Raw genomic sequence first — 18,943 nt, 5'->3', positions numbered from 1 at the left:
CATTGGGTAGACCTCAGATAGGACCCAGGAACTGATATGGACACCGAGGGCTCAGGGGGATCCCAGTGAATATGCTAGGCCACCCTTCTTGGAAAACAACAAGGTAAAAGGAGAGAGTCCAGGGTTAGGTAGATAGCCAGAAACACTGGGCTAGAGTATCACCGAATGGTCATCTCATTTATCTAACCAATGGATTAGCATTTGCTCAGTATGAGTATGAGTTCTGGCTTCCCCAACTACACATTTATGCAGAAGAAGCAAGTCGTTATGAGTGTGGATTTGACCCTAGAGGGTCAGCACACCTACCTTTTTCTGTACAATTTTTCCTAGTAGCTGTTACATTTCCACTCTTGGATCTAGAAACAGAACTGCTTCCTTCTGTCAGGCACTGTGCTGGGCTCGGAAGAAACCAAGCTGCAGAAGGCACAGTCCCTGCCCTGAAAGAGCTCATAGTCTGGTGACACGGGAAAATAATAAGTGCAATTTGGGGGTTATGAAGCTGAGATCATGCCCTCGGGCTCCTAATTCCCTGAACAAATGAAGCCTCCAGCCTGTAGGGAAATTGCAGGCTGACTTCTGTGAGCACAGATTTTTAAAAAATGGGCAAAGTGTCAGCTTTTCTGGGGGCCATATTGTAGTATGGGACAAACAATAGGCAAGCAAATCCATATATAAAGCAGTGTCAGTAGTGATAAGTGCTATAGGAAAAATAAAAAAGGGTAGGGAAATGTGAAGTGCGTGGGGGTAATCATGGTGGGGAAGCAGTAGTTAGGAGAACATAATGCTCAAGCCAAGCCCCAGACTTACTCCACAGAAGGCCCAGTCCCAGGCTCTGAATATCTCCCCATTGAACCTCAGGCCTGCGTTCGGAGTGCTCCCTGGAAAGAGCCCCCTTCCAGCCCCCTTCCTTCAGGCAACCTCGGGTGGCAGAGTTGGCTGGCCCTGACCCCACCCTCTGCTTGAATGACAGCTGATTAGGCTCAAAGTACCTCTTCCCCTTTTAATGCTACTTCTCCAGCAGCTACGTCTCAGGCTGGGAAGAAGCAGCATCACCAGCCCCTAGCTCAGCTCAGCCCAGCCCAGCCCAGCCCAGCCCAGCAGGAGATTCTGCTTGGGGGCATCCTAAACAGCAGCTACTGGTCCTTCTCCCTGGCAGCACACAGGGTTGGGGTAAGTAAGGCGTCTCAAACCTAGATGTGCACAGGAATGACCCAGGGTACTTGCTGTAATTGTACATTCCCAGGCCCCACAGCTATAAATTCTGAGTCAGCAAAATGGAGTGCCTTCCAGGAATCTGCCTATTCTTGGCTAGCACCCAGATAAACGATTACAGTGCGGCAGGGGGGCGGGGGGCACAGGCTATGTTTTGACAAATAGTGCCCTCTGTGCATAGAATTTCCTCTTAACCTCCCCACAGCCCACCCCCATCTTTTTGAGCCAAGGAGTCCATCAAAGAGGATGGTGTTTTTGACCTTCAGCTACCCTAAGGGACACACATTTTTCTAAGTTTTTATTTTAATACCGACTTGTTACCATACAGTATAATACTAGTTTCAGGTGTCCAATATAGTGATTCAACACTTCCATACATCACCTGGTGCTCATCACAACAAGTGCGCTCCTTAATCCCCATCACCTGTTTCCCCCCTCCCCCCACTCCCTTCCCCTCTGGTCACCATCAGTTTGTTCTCTGTAGTTAAGAGTCTGTTTCTTGGTTTGCCCCTCTCTCTCTTTTTTCCCTTTGCTTGTTTGTGTTGTTTCTTAAATCCCACATGTGCATGAAATCATATGGTATTTGTGTTTCTCTGACTGATTTCACTAAGCATATACTCTCTAGATCCATCCTGTTATTGCAAGAGGCAAGCTTTCATTCTTTTCTATGGCTGGATAATATTCCATTGTATATATACCCCACATCTTCTTTATCCATTCATCAATGGATGGACACTTGGGCTGCTTCCATAAGTTGGCTATTGTAAATAATGCTGCTATAAACATCAGGGTGCATGTATCCCTTTGAATTAATGTTTTTCTATCCTTTGGGTAAATACCCAATTGGATCGTAGGGTAGCTCTATTTTTAACTTTTTGAGGAAGCTCCATACTGGTTTCCAGAGTGGCTGCACCAGTTTGCATTCCCACCAACAGTGTAAGAGGGTTCCCGTTTCTCCAGGGACACACATTCTTGATTGGATTTATAAAGTGGATTGCGATAATCCTCTTTATTACCCATTTTTCTTCAACAGATCTGGTGACTGTCCTGCTACTTTCCTGTCTCGCTCAGGCTCTGTGAATACCGGTGAATACCGTGCAAGGTGTATCGTGGGCACAGACGTAGCTCTGCAGCCCCGGTCCCCAGGTCCCATCTCAATCATCAGCCCAATCTTTGCCTCTTGATAGGTGTCTTTCCCCTGATTATTACAGGATGAAGAAATGGTTTGGGGAGTGATAATTAATTGGGCTTCTTTTTCAGGGTGGGAGGAAAGTCAGTATCTCTGCTCCAATATTCTTCCAATGCCATCCAAGGTGGTGCTGGCAGGGGAAGGGGGAGTAACCAGGAATAGAGGAAATAACATCTCTCGAGTACCTATTGTGAATCAGGCACCACATGTGCACTTTGCACAGATCCCGTCTGACCTGGGGGACTGCCCTTGAAGGTGGATAAACTCCCACGTCACACATAAGGAAACTGACGCTCAAGGAAGATAAGGAACTTGACCCAAGTTCACTATTAGCAAGGACTTTGGGCCCGGCTAAAATTCACGCTCAGGCTTGCTGTTGGACCTTCTGCTCTTGGTTTTTGCTCACTTTCCTGGAATCCCTAAGCTCCCAAATCAAAACACTTTACCCAGGTCTGTTGCTTTGCTGTCACCTGTTCCCAGGGACCTGCTGGGCTGGGCTTTCCTTAGTAATGGTGTCTTCTCATTTGGATTTGGTTTTGTTCTTTCTCTGCCTGTCTGGGCGAGCAGCTATTAAGAACGGGTTTTGATTACTTAGAAAGCACCACACAGGGACCCAGTGGGTTGTAATTGGTAAAATGTCTGAACCAAATGCTATATTCCCGGCTGGTGGCTGATTAAGGGATTATTACCATTTTAAAAATAGTCTTTCAGGATTCAGGGTTATTTTTTTACCATTTAAAAAATTACTATTTTGATTCTGTTTGGAGAGGGTTTTCCATCTTGGAATTCTGTGGAACTCCCACTGGAGACTGTTTGGAGGGAAATGTTCCCTAGAGTGTCCCGTAAGTGACATTTCTGAACCTGGACCGTCTCCCAGTTGCTTATTTATGGGCCTAGAAGTCAATGGTATTGCTTCTGGGTTCCCTAAGTCCATCCTCTAGTTCCGCCTATGTGAGCTCTCCCTTCTCCATCCCATATTCTCCCTTTTCACTTCCCAGAAGATGTCCTGGATTGCATTGGAATAGTATAATCTCCCTTCTTCACTTGGGATAAATCAGATTTGAAAGAGACAAGGGAGACAAAAGAAGCACGGCCTTAAAGGGCCCTTAATTTCCTTCATTTAACTTAGTCTAAAGATCAGAGATTCTGAGCAGCCCCCAAGTGACTTTGTTAGGGCTGTAATAGAATGAGCACACCTTTCATCTGAGGATCGGAAATGGCTTAATGGGCTCTAATTAAGCCTTTGGGAGAAGGAAGGCTGAGGCATGGGGGTCTAACATCCCTAGCTAAAGATGCAGATCTCACATTTCCTATTGGATCACTATGCATCACAATGGGGGTACTTCAGTTTTCTTCCTCTGTGTGAAGATGGTAACCCCTCAACTTTTGGCCTTGTTAAACCCAAGGATTAATGAAACTATATTGGCATGGCACTCTCTTTTGCTTGCCTGTGGTTAGGTAGAATGCTGGTTCTCTGACATAATAATGATAATAGCTCTCCTCCATGATGCCCCATGCTGAGTGTTGTACATAGATATTTAAAATTTCTCATTTTGTATCAGCTATACATAAAGGCTACTCCCTCCATCTTGCAAGTAAAGAAACTGAGGCAGAGAGAGATAAAGTAATGTGTCCACATCCACACAGCTACTAAGTTCCAGACTTAACTGAGTCCAGGTTGGGCTATCTTCAAAGTCTGTGGTCTTTCCACTCTGCAGCTTGGCCCCAGAATGTGTTAGGGGAGACCTCCAAGGCCTCTAGTCTAATCTTCCATCCCAGTGCAAGAATGCTTTCCATGCTGTCCCTGAGAGAAGCAGTCACCCAGCCTCTCCTCGAGCTGCCCTGGGCTGGGGAGTTCGCTCCCTCCCAAAGGACACATTCCCAGGTCTTCCAGGCAGAGGGTCAAAATCTGCCTCCTAATTCTGCCCTCCGAAGCAGCTAGAATGGCCCACTTTGTGTTTTTTTTTTTTTTACCAACTCTTCAAATATTTGAAAATAGTTTGATTCTCTTCATTCATTCACTTCTTCCTGAAATTTAGCATAACACTGTTTGAGCACTTCTCTGTGTCCAGGGCTGGGAATGCGAGATACATGAGTCATGGTCCCTTTGAGAGCTCATAATCCTTGGGGAAAGGCAAAAACTGTAGTCAACAATTACCATGGTGACCCTCTGATATATTTCCTTCCGAAAATAACAGCCCATAGCTGTTCCCAATGCAATATGGCCTCCAAATCTCACACCATTGATGCTTTTGGGTTTGTTTAGGTCTCTATTAGAGCATGAAGCCCAAATTGAGGACCACATTCCAGATGGGGTGAAATGGGATAGAGATAAGAACACCACCCGCACAAACACTAAATTTCCACTCCCCGCATTAGCTTGCTTACTGGAATTAGCCTTCGAATCTTTGATTCATTCAGAACTCCGGACCTTGGGGTCAATTAATTTGTTCCAGTTGCCCCCTCCCCACCCCCCAAAATACTCGGGGTTATTTTCACATGAACTTTTCATAGAAACTATGCTTGAGCCACCCCTTCCTTGGACCACTTATGTACTTAAGTCGGTTCCTATGGAGATGGAGAGAAATGCAGATCTGGCCGAGAGTGGGCGAGGAAAAAGCCTTGAGAACTGATGGCCATGTTTCGTTTTCCAAAGCTGATATAAACTCAGCTTTTCAAGGGGCTGGTTCTCTGGAATGGCTTGAGTGTAGTTCTAACGAGACAGGGGGATGAGCCAGATGGCTTTCGTGAGTCACCCTCGCCAACCAAGGACTCAGGGGTCCCATGTCCTCCAGAAGATTCAGGGAGCCCAGCTCCAACTTCCTCAGTTCCTGCCGGGCCCACCAGTTGCTGGGAGGACAGGCTGCCTCTCTCGAATTTCCTCGCCTGCCACCTTCCCCGACAAGCCCCCACACAGGCATGCCTGCCCCCACCTCCAGACCCTTTTTCCCGCTTCAAAAGCAAACAAACGAAGAGCAACAGAAAACCCTAGAAAGACCCTGTCCCATGAGAGTCTGCGCCGCCATTGCCTGCAGGTGGCATTGGGGGGCGCAGTGAGGAGGGGGTCTCCCCTCCGTGGGGAGGCCCTGCCCGGCATCTGTGCCCTTTCGCCCAGCCCCTCCCGTCATGAGCCTCTGTGACAGCACGGGTCCCAGGTCCCATCCGCGCTAACGACAACAGCCATTAAGGCTCAGACAGGTTGCCAGCTGCTCTGAGAGTGTCCTGATTGCTACTGTCTAATACATTTTCAATTTGAGGAAGGAGTTTACCATAAATATGCAGATCCTTTGAAGCTGCCTTTGCGGAGCCTGGCTCGGAGCGCTGGAGCGGGGGTTGGATTGCTGGAAATCCGCAGCCTCGAGTGCCAGCTCCCTGGCTGGGGGACAGAGCTGACAGGAGTGGGCCGGCCGGGGAGGCTGCTTGGCGGGCCATTCCCCACGAGCCAGCGAGCCAGTGAGCACTTTGCCTTTGATGAGGAAATTCTGGGACAGCAGTTCTTGGGGAGAGGATGGGGGCTGCTTTGAAGGTTACTGAGAAGTCACTTGCGTCTTCCTTTTAATTAAGGAGCCGGGAGAAGGGGAATGGGCATGAGGTTTGAAATAGCTGATGTCTCCTAGAACAGCATGAATTCTTAGAGCCAGAGGAGACCCGAAGGGTCATCGGGTCTAGCTCTCCCTCAGGAGAATGCGGATGGGCGTGTGTCACTCGGGCTTGAGACCCCTCGGGGGCCCCATTTGCTCCCAGAGTGAAATGGCAGCTCCCCAGCAAGGCCGTCACAGGCTGGGCCCTGCTTCCTCTGAGCCTCCTCTGGTGTCACGCGGCTCAGACACTCTGCCTCTCCTGTGGGTTCACTGACCCTCATCCTTGAGTACGGACGCAGCCCTCCCCTGCCGAGAGTGGGCCTCAGCGCAGGCCTGGAGAAAGGGATGCACCAGCAAACGAGGGACTCGTGTGTGTGCAGAGCCAGGCGCCAGGGCCTGGGCAGTATGCAGGGAACATGCTGGATGGACCATTCCAGCCCTGAGGAGCTCATGTCCAGCAGGGCCGCCAAAGCCCTGGGGGCCTAGGAGTTTGTCATGAGAGCTCTCTAAAGCTACTGTTCCCCAGTTTGTTCAAAGTGTTCCTATGACAAGCCTCTCCATTGGCAACTGGAATTTGAAGCTGTGAAATGGGAGGCCCCTCAAATCATCATACACGTCTTTCCCTTCTCCCAGAGCACCACCCTCTCTAGTGAATTAAAGGGCTCTTCCGTCCCTCCTCCTGGGAGGGCATCTGGCTTTCCTGGCCACCCCCAGATGACACACAGCCAAGGGGCAGATGAGCTGGCTTTGGAAGGGTATGACCTGAAGGACCCTCTCTCCTCCTGTCTCCCCAGCCCACATGCATCTGGTTCTTTCTCCCAAAGCACTGGCACTTCCTGCTTATCAGCTTTGATGGGAAATTCACTGACTGCAGAAGCTTATTCACACATCAGCCGGCAAACAAATTAGAGCTACTTAAATTTTCAAACGGGGGGCTGCTTTTGGGCAGAGGAGCGGGGTTGCAAAGTGCTGCATTTTAAACATATTTCTTGTAATATGCCCCATCACGCATCCTGAGCCCAGCCTGGGGAAGTTTGCCAGTACAGAGTGACTCTTCTCCGTGCCTCTTCAGCCAGCTCATGCCTGGGAGAGCTAGAAGAGGCTGAGCTGCTAATTTGGTCTCATGAAGCAGCCCGCGTCATCAGCTCTGCTGAGAGGTGGGCACGCCACAGACCAGAGGTGTGGGCAGTTGAGGGCAGGCAGGTCGGGTGGCGGGGGGGAGCCCAGGAAGGTGAGGGGGAGCCATGTGCAGGGATCCTAGCATTTTATTCCTCCGTGCCCCTCCCTCCGGTAAAATAGGGCTGATGGTCCTAATGATATCAGCTTTATGGACTTTATAAAATTATTGTGAGAACAAAACAAAAGGCTGTTTGTAGATGTGCTTGGAGGATTCTGCTGTACTGTGCAGAATTGAGTCCTGTCCTCTCTCTCCTGGGGATGTCTGTGTATATATTTCTCTGTCTTTGTATGCGGAATTCCTGGAGTCTTGCTCGTAGCCTGGTTCAGGGCAGGGAGAAGGACAAAGCAGGACTGAGCCATGTGCTTACGTCACTCCTGCTCCAAGTCCAGAACCCTGCGGGAACGCACCGAAGGCCAGCCCGTGCTTGAGGGAACTGAGTTCTGCCATCCAGCCCCTCCCTGCTGCAGGAGGGGCTCCCCATGGCCTTCCCCTCCCCTACTTCTCTGCTTCTCTGTCCCTAACCTCTGCCCTCCGTCTGCTCCTTAATGCGGCAGCATCACCCCTACTACGTGGCAGTGGCTCTGGGTGGGGCGAAGATAAGACCCAGAAGTCACGGGTCTCCCTTCCTGGGAGAATCTACAGAACATCTAGGGCCTACCTAACACAGCACTGCTCCGACGAGAGCTGCCGACACCCCCAAACTAGAAATTCCCCATCTGCCCAGAGTGCAGTGAGGCCCCTCCACACACCAGCTTCCTGTGAGCCCGCCTCCCGGTAGGGGCAGGGATGGGCCGTTCTCAGCCCTTCCCTGTGAGCTCAGCATCCTACTGACTCTTGAAAGACAGGGAGCAACCATCCTCCTTCAGGCCCAGACCCTTCATTAGAACCATTAGTTCAACTGGCATCTGCCGCTCAGAGCTCAAAGTTGTGTGTTATTAGTACAACTGCTTTCCCAAGACACTTCTCTACCTGGCGAGTTTAACAAATAAATGAAGTCAGGCGCTCTCCATGCCCCAACCGTGGCATGTTTATTGGCAGTAATTCCCTCAGAAGATGAAAAATCTCAAGCATGCCTGAGCTCTCTGATAAATTCTCTCCTTGGCAGCTCATTTGAAATCCCTTCTACCTTCTGGGAGGTGGGAGAGGGACGTGCAGCTGGGTTTTCCTATTTACAGGCTCTGCCGTGCACTCGGCCCCTGCCAGTGTGAGCCAGACCAACTTTGGTCATCCCCCCGGAGAGGTTCGGAAGAGAGTCTGTGAGGTTGTTGACCACGCCAGTGAAAAGGAGGGAGTGATGGAGGTAAAGGAAATTCTTCAACTCACGAAGTACCTCTGTCCAAAAGGAGAAGCAAAAATACAAGAAGGAAACACAGTCCGGGCACCCTCGCTGCCCTGTGTCGGGAGATTGCCCTTCTGGAGCCCCGAGCTCATGGGAGAGCCTGCGAAGTCCCCCGAGCATGTCTCTGGAGGGCGGCTTTTTTAGTCAGAGCAGCCTGCCGTGCACTGAGCTGCCCTGGACAGCCTTTATCTGTCGCTAGAGTCCCTGAAAATAGCCGCTGTGGGTTTGTTCTCTTTGGCAGCAGGAGCGGTGAGGGCTGGGCCAAATGCCACTTCATATCCCAGAGGGCGGGGAATCGGGATGGAGGTCTGGGCCCATCTTGGCAAGAGCCAAACGCTCGAGCACACACAGAGTGCAGCTGACTCCTCATTATTGGTGGATTCTGCTTTTGCAAACCCATCCACCCCCTAAAATCTACCTGTGTCCCAGAAACAGTACTCGCAGCACTTCTCCGGACTGGGAGAGGAGTGAAAAATGTGAGTCAGCGGACAGGCACGTTCCCAGCGTCTGTGTCTGCTTTCAGCCCTCGTACTGTAAACACATGGCCCTTTTGCGGTCTGCTTACTGTCATGCCTTTCACACCGGTGTGTTTGTTCCTGGGGACTTCGCTGTTTAAGATGACCCCCCGCCCCCAGCTGAGTGCTGCAGTGCTATTTAATGGACCTAAGCACCAGAAAGCCGTGATGTGCCTTACAGAAAAATGCAGGTGTTCCAGAAGCATCATTCAGGTGTGAATTACAGTCTGTTGTTCAATATGAGTGAATCGACAATATGTATAACGTATGGTGTGAGGAAGCAGAAACACATAAAACGAGGTTGTGTGTTGACTGTTGAGGAAAATGTCGTAACAGAGCCTCCCAGGACCCTAACCCTGCATCTCCTCTAGGAGCAGTGGCTCGGCATCCCCTAATTCAGTATTTGTGGCAACTTTATTGAACGTAATCGCTGCAAATAATGAGAATCTACTGTAGTGAGATTCAGCCAGGAGAGAAGACCAGGAATGAGTGCACTTAAGAGTTGTTGAACTTGTCCTACAGTAGCCTTTTCTCTCTGCATTTACTACCCCATACTCCTACCCTCTTGTTTTCTTATAATATCTGAGGGTCTCCTCTGTTCCTTGATGCCCTGGTCTTCCTCCTGGTTGCCCTAATATAGAAGTAGAATCTAGATCCTACAGTCCTGGGGCCAAAACGAAAAATAAAGGTCCTTTAGACCATTGCTTTAATCAGATGTTTGGATTCTTGCAAATGTGTTCTCATGAAGTAGAGTCTGTGCTTGAATGCCTCCCGTGTCGGGGAACTCATTACTTATAGGAAGTAGAAAGCTCTCATTGTTAGAAAGATTTGCTATCTATTGGGCAAGATTCCTTCTTTCTGAAGCCTTTTCCTTTTGTCCTTATTTCTGTTTCCTTGGTCCACACATCTATTCTATCCTTTCCATTGTCTGTGTTTCCTTTTTCCTTATATAGTATGACTTCAGTCTTCTCACCTTCCTGGTCAGTATCCTTGGAGTACACTCATTAATCACTTACAGAGCAGTGTCTGGAACAACCTGCAGTATTTCAGGTGTGGTCTGGGTAGAAGAGTACTGTCTTCCCTCACATCAAACCAGCCATCCCTTTGTCAATGGAGCAGTGCTGACGCTGCCAATTTATTTGCACGTTAACCATACGGAGTCTTGGCTCCAAGACCAGGCTCTACTGGTGGAATGCCAGGTGTCAGCCACAGGGCATAGGGAGAGCTATTTCATGGCAGGAGGGAGAGGGCCCTTCCTCACACCCCCTTCTTGGTGGCCACCTTCATCGTACTTCATCTTCGAGCCTGTGCAGCTGAGCTTCTGGTCACCTGTCCAGAGGCTCTGTGTTGTCCCTCTCGGGCCTGTCTCTCCCTGGCTTTGCCCCCAAGGCACTTTGAAAAACCATACCACATTATAAATACAGCCATCATTTTTAGGAATTCAGGTTAGAGCTGGATAGGACTGCGCTATATCCTTCTTTTATAGGTGAGATAACTGAAGACTAAAACAGAAGTGACTTGCCCGAAGGAATTTCATAGTACAATTAGGCAGATGTTTATCGAGCACCCATTATACCTTATAGGCCAGGCACTGTCCTGGGAGCTGGAGCTACATAGGGGAATTTATGAATGCAATCACTAACTGTTTACTAAACACTGATTCCCTGCTAGGCATTAGGGGTATTAGGGAGCAAGACAGAGCCTCATCATTCATGGAGTGTACTGTGTAGTGGGGGGAGATGGGCCTGAAACAAATAATAACTGAAATAATTATATGATTACAAGCATGATGCGTGCTGCAAAGGAGAAGCGTAGGGCCCTCTGCGTGAGTCCCTGCAATGGGGACTTGACTGAGTCAGAGCGGGTGGGCATCCCCCAAGTAACGGGGAGCATGACTCACCTGAGCAAGGGCCTCCTAGAGCTAGTGGTTTGGTGTGAGACTCTGAGACTTTCAGAGTCGTGAGAATTTCAACTTCAAACCCTGAACCTGAGGTCTGCCATCAGAGCCAGATTGGGAAGCTGGAACTCCTGAAGCTTTACTTTTTCCACTGTTCTCTTCCTCAAGCTTTATTTAAATATCCTGTTGTGGGGCACCTGGGCGGTGCAGTCAGTTAAGCATCCGACTCTTGGTTTTGGTTCAGGTCATGATCTCAGGGTCCTGGGATCAAATCCTGCATCAGGTGCTGTGCTCAGCACAGAGTCTGCTTGAGATTCTCTCTCCCTCTCCCTCTGACCCTTCCATTCATGCACTGTCTCTCTCTCTCTCTCTCTCTCTCAAATAAATAAATACATAACTTCTTCCAGGTATGGAAGTCAGAATCAAAGACAGGGAAAAGCAAAAGCTGACTTCAGGGATGTGGACTCTCAGACAGGAACTTTGTAGCAAATACCAATGGGTGAGGAATAACAATTCAGATGTTTACTAAATGGTTATGATCCATAGCCTGGGAGAATTAGTATCTCAGGGACAGTATGGTCCAGTACACCTGCCTGTGTTTGAATCTGAACTAACTTACCCTTCCCGAGTCTCAGTTTTCAAGTCTGTAAAATGGGGATGGTAGCAGTATCTCCCTAGTAGTGTGGTTGGGAAGATTAAATAAGATGACGAATGTAAAGCATTTAGTCTAGTATCTGGCCTGTGGTAAGTGTTCAAAAGTATTAGCTTGTATAATTTTCTTAGAGTCAGTCCTTGAGTTATACGTGATGGGGACTAGGAATTTATGGCTGCCAAAAATGTGTTTATTGAGCATCAGCTTTGTTCCAGGAGCTCTGCTAGGGGCTGATTATAGTGAACAGGCAAGGTGTCCACATCCTTTGCTCCAGGCACTTTCATACTTTGGGAGCGTGACTTGCACGTGGGTTGCAACTCAGGAACAAATGGACACCTGCCTGTATGTAACTGAACCCAGAGCTTATGAAGCATGGTGGCCCCTGCCATGGGCTGTACTCTCTGATCTGGTCTGGATTTCGATTTCATTGTTAAGGTGCAGTTCTTAACCCACCAAAGTGATTTCAGAACCCACTAATGGGAAGCAGCCACACTCGAACAAAACACTGCCTTAGACCAACTGAGTCGTGGCTTAATAAAGCACAGGTGGACATTCCTTTGATGCAAAGTCTTCCCAGTTTTCTCAGGGCTTGTCTCTGATCTCTTGCCTTTGGTATTTGCTGTTGTTGTCGTTTTTTTTTTTTTTTTAAAGATTTTATTTATTTATTTGACAGAGAGAGACACAGCGAGAGAGGGAACACAAGCAGGGGAAATGGGAGAGGGAGAAGCAGGCTGCCCGCGGAGCAGGGAGCCCGATGCGGGGCTCGATCCCAGGACCCCGGGATCATGACCTGAGCCAAAGGCAGACGCTTAACGACTGAGCCACCCAGGCGCCCTGCTGTTGTTGTCGTTTGATCCTGAATTTTCAGAGCATTCTGTATGTAAGCATATATTTTGTGTTAAAAGAATATTTTGGCTAAGAGAACAAGGTCTTTGGCCAACATCAGCAATGCCTTTTGTTCCCTAAATCACCCCCTCAGACAGTCAACGGGGTCCGTCCTTGTGACCCAGTCTCCCGTGTAAACTAAACTTTAAGATTGGAAATATCGGATGTAAATTCAATAAATGCTTAATTCCTTCATGCCAGGGGTATTTACAGTAGGGGTTTCCATTACAAGCCTTTGAACTGACCTTCAGTCAAGCCAGGTACAGCCCTGTACTGTAGACTCTGAAACTGTAACTCAATCTTCATTAATTCCGGGGATCTCTAGCCATAGTGTCTCATTCCTGACTGTCGTCTGTCCTGCCTGTAGGTCAAAATCAGTTCTGTGCACTCAAGGAGATGTTCATGTATTACTGTATGCATCCTTCCTCGTGAGAATTTCAACTTCAAACCCTGAACCTGAGGTCAAAAAAAAATGAGTCCTTGGTTATGGTTTATCCAACTTTGGATGGTCCCAGAGAACCAGGATCTGGAATAAAAAAAGAGCTTGCATTTGGATAGGGCTTTAAACTTTTGTCACATCTGGGATTACCTCAGATCATCGCAGCAAGTGGAGAAGGGAAGGAAGACTTACCCTTACCTTCTAGGTAGCAAAATTGACTTCCCAATCCACATGGCAAGGGCATGATGAACTTGAAGTCAAATCTCCTGATTTCTGGTCAGCCGCATTGCTACCAGACAGACAGTAGTACTGTGATCTTCCATTCCCATGGCTTCTTTTGGCTCATCAAAAGCCATCATAACATTCTCTCAGTTGATTATCCACAACAGTGCTGTGCTATGGGCAAGTGGGTTCATTTATTTCCATTTTACAGATGAGAAAGATTTAAGGAGGTTACGTGACTTGCCCAAGATCACACAGCTTATGCATGGCAGAGTCGGAAAGAAAATGTGGGTCTTCCGGTTGCATCCCCCAACCCTGCATCCCCTTGTGTCAAGCAACCTCCCTGCACCTTGGCCTCGATTTTGTGGCGTCTTGTAGGAGACTCTCTTCAGGGCTGTGTTGTCCAAAGAACAAGTTTATAGTGATCAGAGAGGTATGTGGAAAGGCCCAGGTCCTAAGATCACGATAGCCTACACCTGCCCCAACTTGACCAGACAGTATAGTAGTAAATAGAACATGGCTTCAGATCCCAGTTTAACCTTCTATTAGCTGGAATCCACAGCAAGTTGTCTGACATCCCTGAGTCTCCATTTCTTTTATTCTTTCATTAATTCATTCAGTCATTCAATAGTAACTTGTATCAAGTGCCTATATTAAGCATTGTTACTGTTGTCTGAAGTGTCTACATCTCAGGTGGGAAAAATAACAGAATCAGGGAAATTTATGTAAGCAAACCGGTGGCTGAGTGTCCAGCATGCAAAGGTGATCAATAAGTGTTTGCAGACTCTGGCTCTGGAGCAGAAGGGCTTGCCTGGCCTGGGGGTGGTGTCAGCTTCTCTAGAAGCTAGATCCCGGCAGCGCAGAGTGCAAAGAACAATCACCCAAAGGTACATAAAATGTTAAATGTTACAGAGTACATACCCACAGACACAGGCAAGGATGTGAGGAAATCCCTCGGGGCTTTAAAAATGAATCCCTTTTTACCTACTTGGGAGAGAACAAATGGGCAAAATGACAGCCCTGAGTGATTCCAGGCGGGCCTGAGAGGGCTGTTGGGGAGGGGCCCGCATGGCTTCTCTGGGCAGGACCGACCTCCTCAGGTGACAGCAGAGGGCTCGCCCTTGGTGGCATAGCAAGAAAGATAGGCAGTGAGCAATGGTCTCGTTGCTGAGTATATAATTAGAGCCTGAGACAAATGCTCGGAAAGGGAAGAGAAGATGGTTTGGGGAGAAGTTTGACTTTGGGAGAAAAAGGAAAGAACGGACTCCTGGAAGGAGTGACTTTTGACCTGCAGCCTGAAGGATTCACAGGTGTGGCCTAGATCAGGGTTTGGAAAACTTCTCTGAAGGTCCAGATGGTAAATAGACTTTGCAACTCTACCCTCGTAGATGAATGCAGTCACCGATAATACGTAAGTGAACGGGTGTAGCTGTGTGCTAATAAAACTTTATTTCCTAAAACAGGCAATGAGCCAGGTTTCGCCTGTAGTCCACGGTTTGACAACCCCTGAATGGCTGAATGAGGCCTGGGGTCAGGGTGGATATGCAGCAAGGAACATTCCAGAGGGGGAATGTCATGCACACAGACCCTGGCAAGAAGGGGCTTGTTGCACTTGAACACGTCGTGTGACTGCCACACAGATAAAGCTGGAGGAGATAGTGTGGGATGAGCATGGGCAGTGGGCAGAGGCCGGCCTTGCAGGGCCTGATAGGCTGTGGGAAGGATCTCTGTCCTTAAACCAAAATGGGAAGAATTGCAGGGTTTTAAGCCGGGGGCTAGTGGGGTCATACTGGAGATTGTGTCGAGACAACTGCCCGCTGCTGGGTGGAAAACAGAACAAAGGGCCAGAGTGTCACCTTGTCCAAGGGGAGCTCAGTGGGAACTAAGACGAGAGTGGAGGCCAGGGAAGGGGGAGACTCGGGGAAGTTTGCTGACTTGCTCAGGGCCCCTGGGCCGCGTGGCCACAGAATAGATGCTAACGTGGGCCTCCCCACCCCACGTGACATGCTACCAGCTCTTTCAGGAAGCAGCAGGGGACCCCTGGGGTCATGGCCCTGGATAAGCATTTCCCAAGGCGGATTGCTGAGGGAGTGATCAGCTTGCTTACACTGACCCAGGGTCACACCCAGATTAAATGCAGGTCTCCGACACTCCTTCAGTTGTCCAGCAGTGGCCTTTGCAAAGGACTGTGGGTAGTCTGTATTGATGCCCCGGAATCCATTCACTGGAGCCCCGTCATCCCATCCGGCCTCATCTGTGTTCTCCTTACGGCAGTTCTTTCGAGCTTGGTCCCTTGGTTGCTCGCCCAGGGCTTAGACGCCGCTATCCTGACAGCAGTCCCGAGTGACAGTTCACAAGGAAAGGGACGCTCTGAGAAGTGAACAAATTAACTTATCAAAGCACAGAAATGAAGGCAAGTGGCCATCCACATTGCAGTAACGCATAGCAACGTTGTATCAGAGCACTGCCTTCATAACGATGACATTGAATTAAGGCCAAGACTCTCACTCTATTTAAGAGGGCCGTGGAACGTGTAATTCTCTTTGAAAGAATTTTTGGGAACAGTGTTTTCAAATAAATAATTAAAATCTCCAAAATTTTAGTGCTTAAGGAGCAAGATTATTATTAATTCATATGAACACAAATTAACGTAAATCCTGCGTCCTTTAGGAATGTTGGATGAAGGATACCTTCTACGTACACACAGACACATCCCGTATCGTTTATTTACAGACATGTTCGTATTTGACGAAACACTTCGATCATGAGATGTTTCTCCCGGGAGCATCAGAATCAGTTGTGAGAAGAGGTACACATTCATTGTAAACATTATGATCTCCGTGAAGCGGCACATTTGGCCTTGTCTCAAGTCCTGTTTTCTGCCACTTACCAGCTCTGTGACTTGGGTCAGTAACGCCCGCGGTAGGGGCATGGGAGAGATCCCACCTTCTGTCTCAGACCATGGCATTAAAAAGTAAATTAACGAATGCTTGCATAGTGCTCACACACGTACCATCTCCTTTAGTCTCGTTAAGTAGTCTGTGGGGTGATAATCACTATTGTCACCTCCATTTTGTAGATGGAGGAAACTGAGGCTCAGGGGGATTGAGTAACTTCCCCAAGGTCACACAGCTCATCAACAGAGAAGCCACGTTAAACTCAGGTCCTCCCACCCTGGGGCCACAGCATTCATAGTGCAGATGGTGCAGAGCTCAAGAGTGAGGACAGGATGGAATCCAGCACGCCCAGCCGTGCACCTGCGTGGCCACATCGGCCCAGCAGAAGGTGCCTTTTTCTTACCTGCATTAAGGTATTGTCGAGGCTATCACAGCGTCATCCAAGTCCATGGACATGGTACAAAGGCAGGGCAAGTAGGAGAGACAGAAAGTACAGAAAGAGGGCCACGGGACGACATCATTTGAACATAATCAGGCTGGCACACGAAGGCATGTGGAAGAGGCTGACAAAACAGCTGTTCCTGCAGGAAGTTTGGGGGGCAGGTGTCAGCAGGGTGGAGCAAGGGAATCCGGCTGGAGGCAGAGCAACAGATTGTCAGCCACGAGAGCTGTGTCTCCTGCCCACCCCTGGCATGTGTGTGGTGTGGAGGGTGCCCAGTGGGTGGGGCAATTAGCCAGTATCCCAGGGCGCCCGGCTCTGTCTCTCGCTTTCCCTCCCACCGCCTTTCTGCAATTAGATTGCGCTGGGTGATAGCTGCCAAGCCACTTTGTTGCATCTGATGAGTTTATTAATTTCTTGGGGGCTAATGGGAGGGTGGGTGGGAGATTCATTTCCTGACTAGAGCTTAGGGGCTCTCTTTGCTGTGTCCCCAGAGGTTGGCGGCGGTGGGGGGGGACACATTGCTCCGACTGTCAGATCTGGCTCCGGGTAAATCATTTCTATCCCTGGCTTTTGTGGGAACCTATCTGATGGCTTGGGTAAGATGAGGGAGTCTGGGGCTGGGGCAGGTGGGTAGTGAAAATCGGGTCCCCTGAGAACAGCAGAGGTGGGAAAGTAGGGGTGGGCGGAGCTGAGGTCTTGCTGGCCCTTCTGGTGTGAAATACACATTGAGGTGACAGATAGGACTCTAAGAAGTTCAGTCCTTGTCTCACACGTCCAAATGCTGACATCCAGCCCAATTGTTCTTTATGTCCTTCTATCTAAATCTGGCCCTTCCCACCCTAAGAGACCACTGGGAGCCAATTCTAGCCCTTTTAAAGACAGGGAAATGAGCCTCCAAGAGAAGAGTCATCTCACTTGACATTGGAAATGGAGTGTAAAAACCCAAGAGAGAAAGGCTGTCCAGGGTTCTTGCTTTCTCTGGTTCGCCAGGCCTGCTTTCATGGAGCCCATGTTGACATCCCCGCCCAAGAGACAGCAGCAGAGACAGGCAAGTCTCGTTTTAGGAGTCAGACAACTCCAGATTCAAGCCCGTGCACCACTACTAGGTGGGTGACCTTAGGCAAGCCGCTAAATCTCTCTGAGCCTTGGTTTCCTCATAAATCAAAATGTCGGCACTCTCCACAAAGTTGGGGAGAGAGTTCAAAGAGATGATAGAACACATCTAGCCCAACAGGTGTCTCGTCACTATTGTCCCCTTCCACTCTGTGCTTGAAAATCATCCTTCCCACCCAATATCCCCTGCAGAGAGAGGCAGGTAGGGGGGCTCCAGCAACAAGCTGATGTGGCTGGCCCCTTCCAGAAGCAGTAGGTGCTCCAGAGAGCTAGTGGGGGCTCACTCGCCTTCTGCCCACACTCCATCGGCAGCAGCAATCTGCTGATATGAAATGCTGGCTTCCCCTGCTTCCAAGTACCAGCCCCCAAGCAAGATGTTAGGGTATGAGCATAAACCAGCCAGTCCCACGCAGGCTAGTGGGCAAGACAGGCAAACGAAAATGTGCAGTAGGACACTGGAAGAGCCAGACAGGATGGCCATGAAGGCTTGCTTGGGAAGATGCATCTGGGGCTGAAGCTCAGGCCTCTCAGCTGATGGGTGAGGTGACCCTAGGACAAGGTGGAGGGACTCTTATCTCAGCATCAGTTTGTTTATCTGTCAAATGGGGCCTCCCATGTGGCTATGCATGAGACTCTGCTTGTAAACTAGAAATGAACGAGTGTATGTTCAGGACCCTTCTGCCCTTGCAGACGTGGAGAAAGCTGCCCACCCCTCTCCAAGTGACATCCTCATAGGGGCTTGGAGGGGAGTTTGGGGTCATCTCCACTTTGGCAGATGAAAGGCTCACCTATGAGACCATCATAGCTTGGCTCTGCCCTCTTCAAGCTGCAGACCATGATGACAGAGAGAGGGTTACTGCTCCCCAACACCCTACTGGGTTGGGGCAGGGGCCAAGGGTGAGATATGTCTTCATTGTTGTTCGATTTTTCACAAGAAGAACCCAGAGCCCAGCTCTGGTGAATCCATGGAACTTGGGAGGGTTTTCCAGGGAAGCTGCTGCTGGTGCCTGGAGGTGCCCGGCAGAGGTGGATGTGTGCATTTCATTGGGTTTCCAGACAGCTGTCAGCCATGTCTCCTGGCTGCCCACCTCCAACACTCAGCAACAGAAATGATTTGCCAGGGGCTCTGGCTAGTAGAAATATATTGGTATCACAGACACACACACACACACAGGCATGCATATTTATAAAAGGGGTTCCACTGAGAAAACAAACCAGCTAAAAACCCAATGAGGTTGAGTTTAAGTATAGGTGACTTTCTAGAATGGAGAACTGAGTCAATTGTGCATTTCCCCCCCTTGAAGACAATGGGGAAGAGGAAGGAAAATAGTGTCAAATACATTCTCACAAGGACCCAATGACATTTCTGTGATTATTCAC

At 49.2% G+C, this 18,943-nt stretch overlaps 1 protein-coding gene across 1 annotated transcript in view; it reads left to right on the top strand.

The window, feature by feature from the left end:
- GRIK4 (glutamate ionotropic receptor kainate type subunit 4) overlaps window positions 1–18,943 on the top strand; it is a 290,617-nt gene that overhangs the window by 191,375 nt on the left and 80,299 nt on the right. The gene's annotated exons all lie outside the window — the stretch shown is intronic.

The sequence above is a fragment of the Neomonachus schauinslandi genome, chromosome 11, assembly GCF_002201575.2.
Source record: "Neomonachus schauinslandi chromosome 11, ASM220157v2, whole genome shotgun sequence".
Lineage (NCBI taxonomy): Eukaryota > Metazoa > Chordata > Mammalia > Carnivora > Phocidae > Neomonachus > Neomonachus schauinslandi.
Note: the sequence above shows the minus strand (reverse complement) of the source record. Positions and strands in the feature narration are given on the sequence as shown.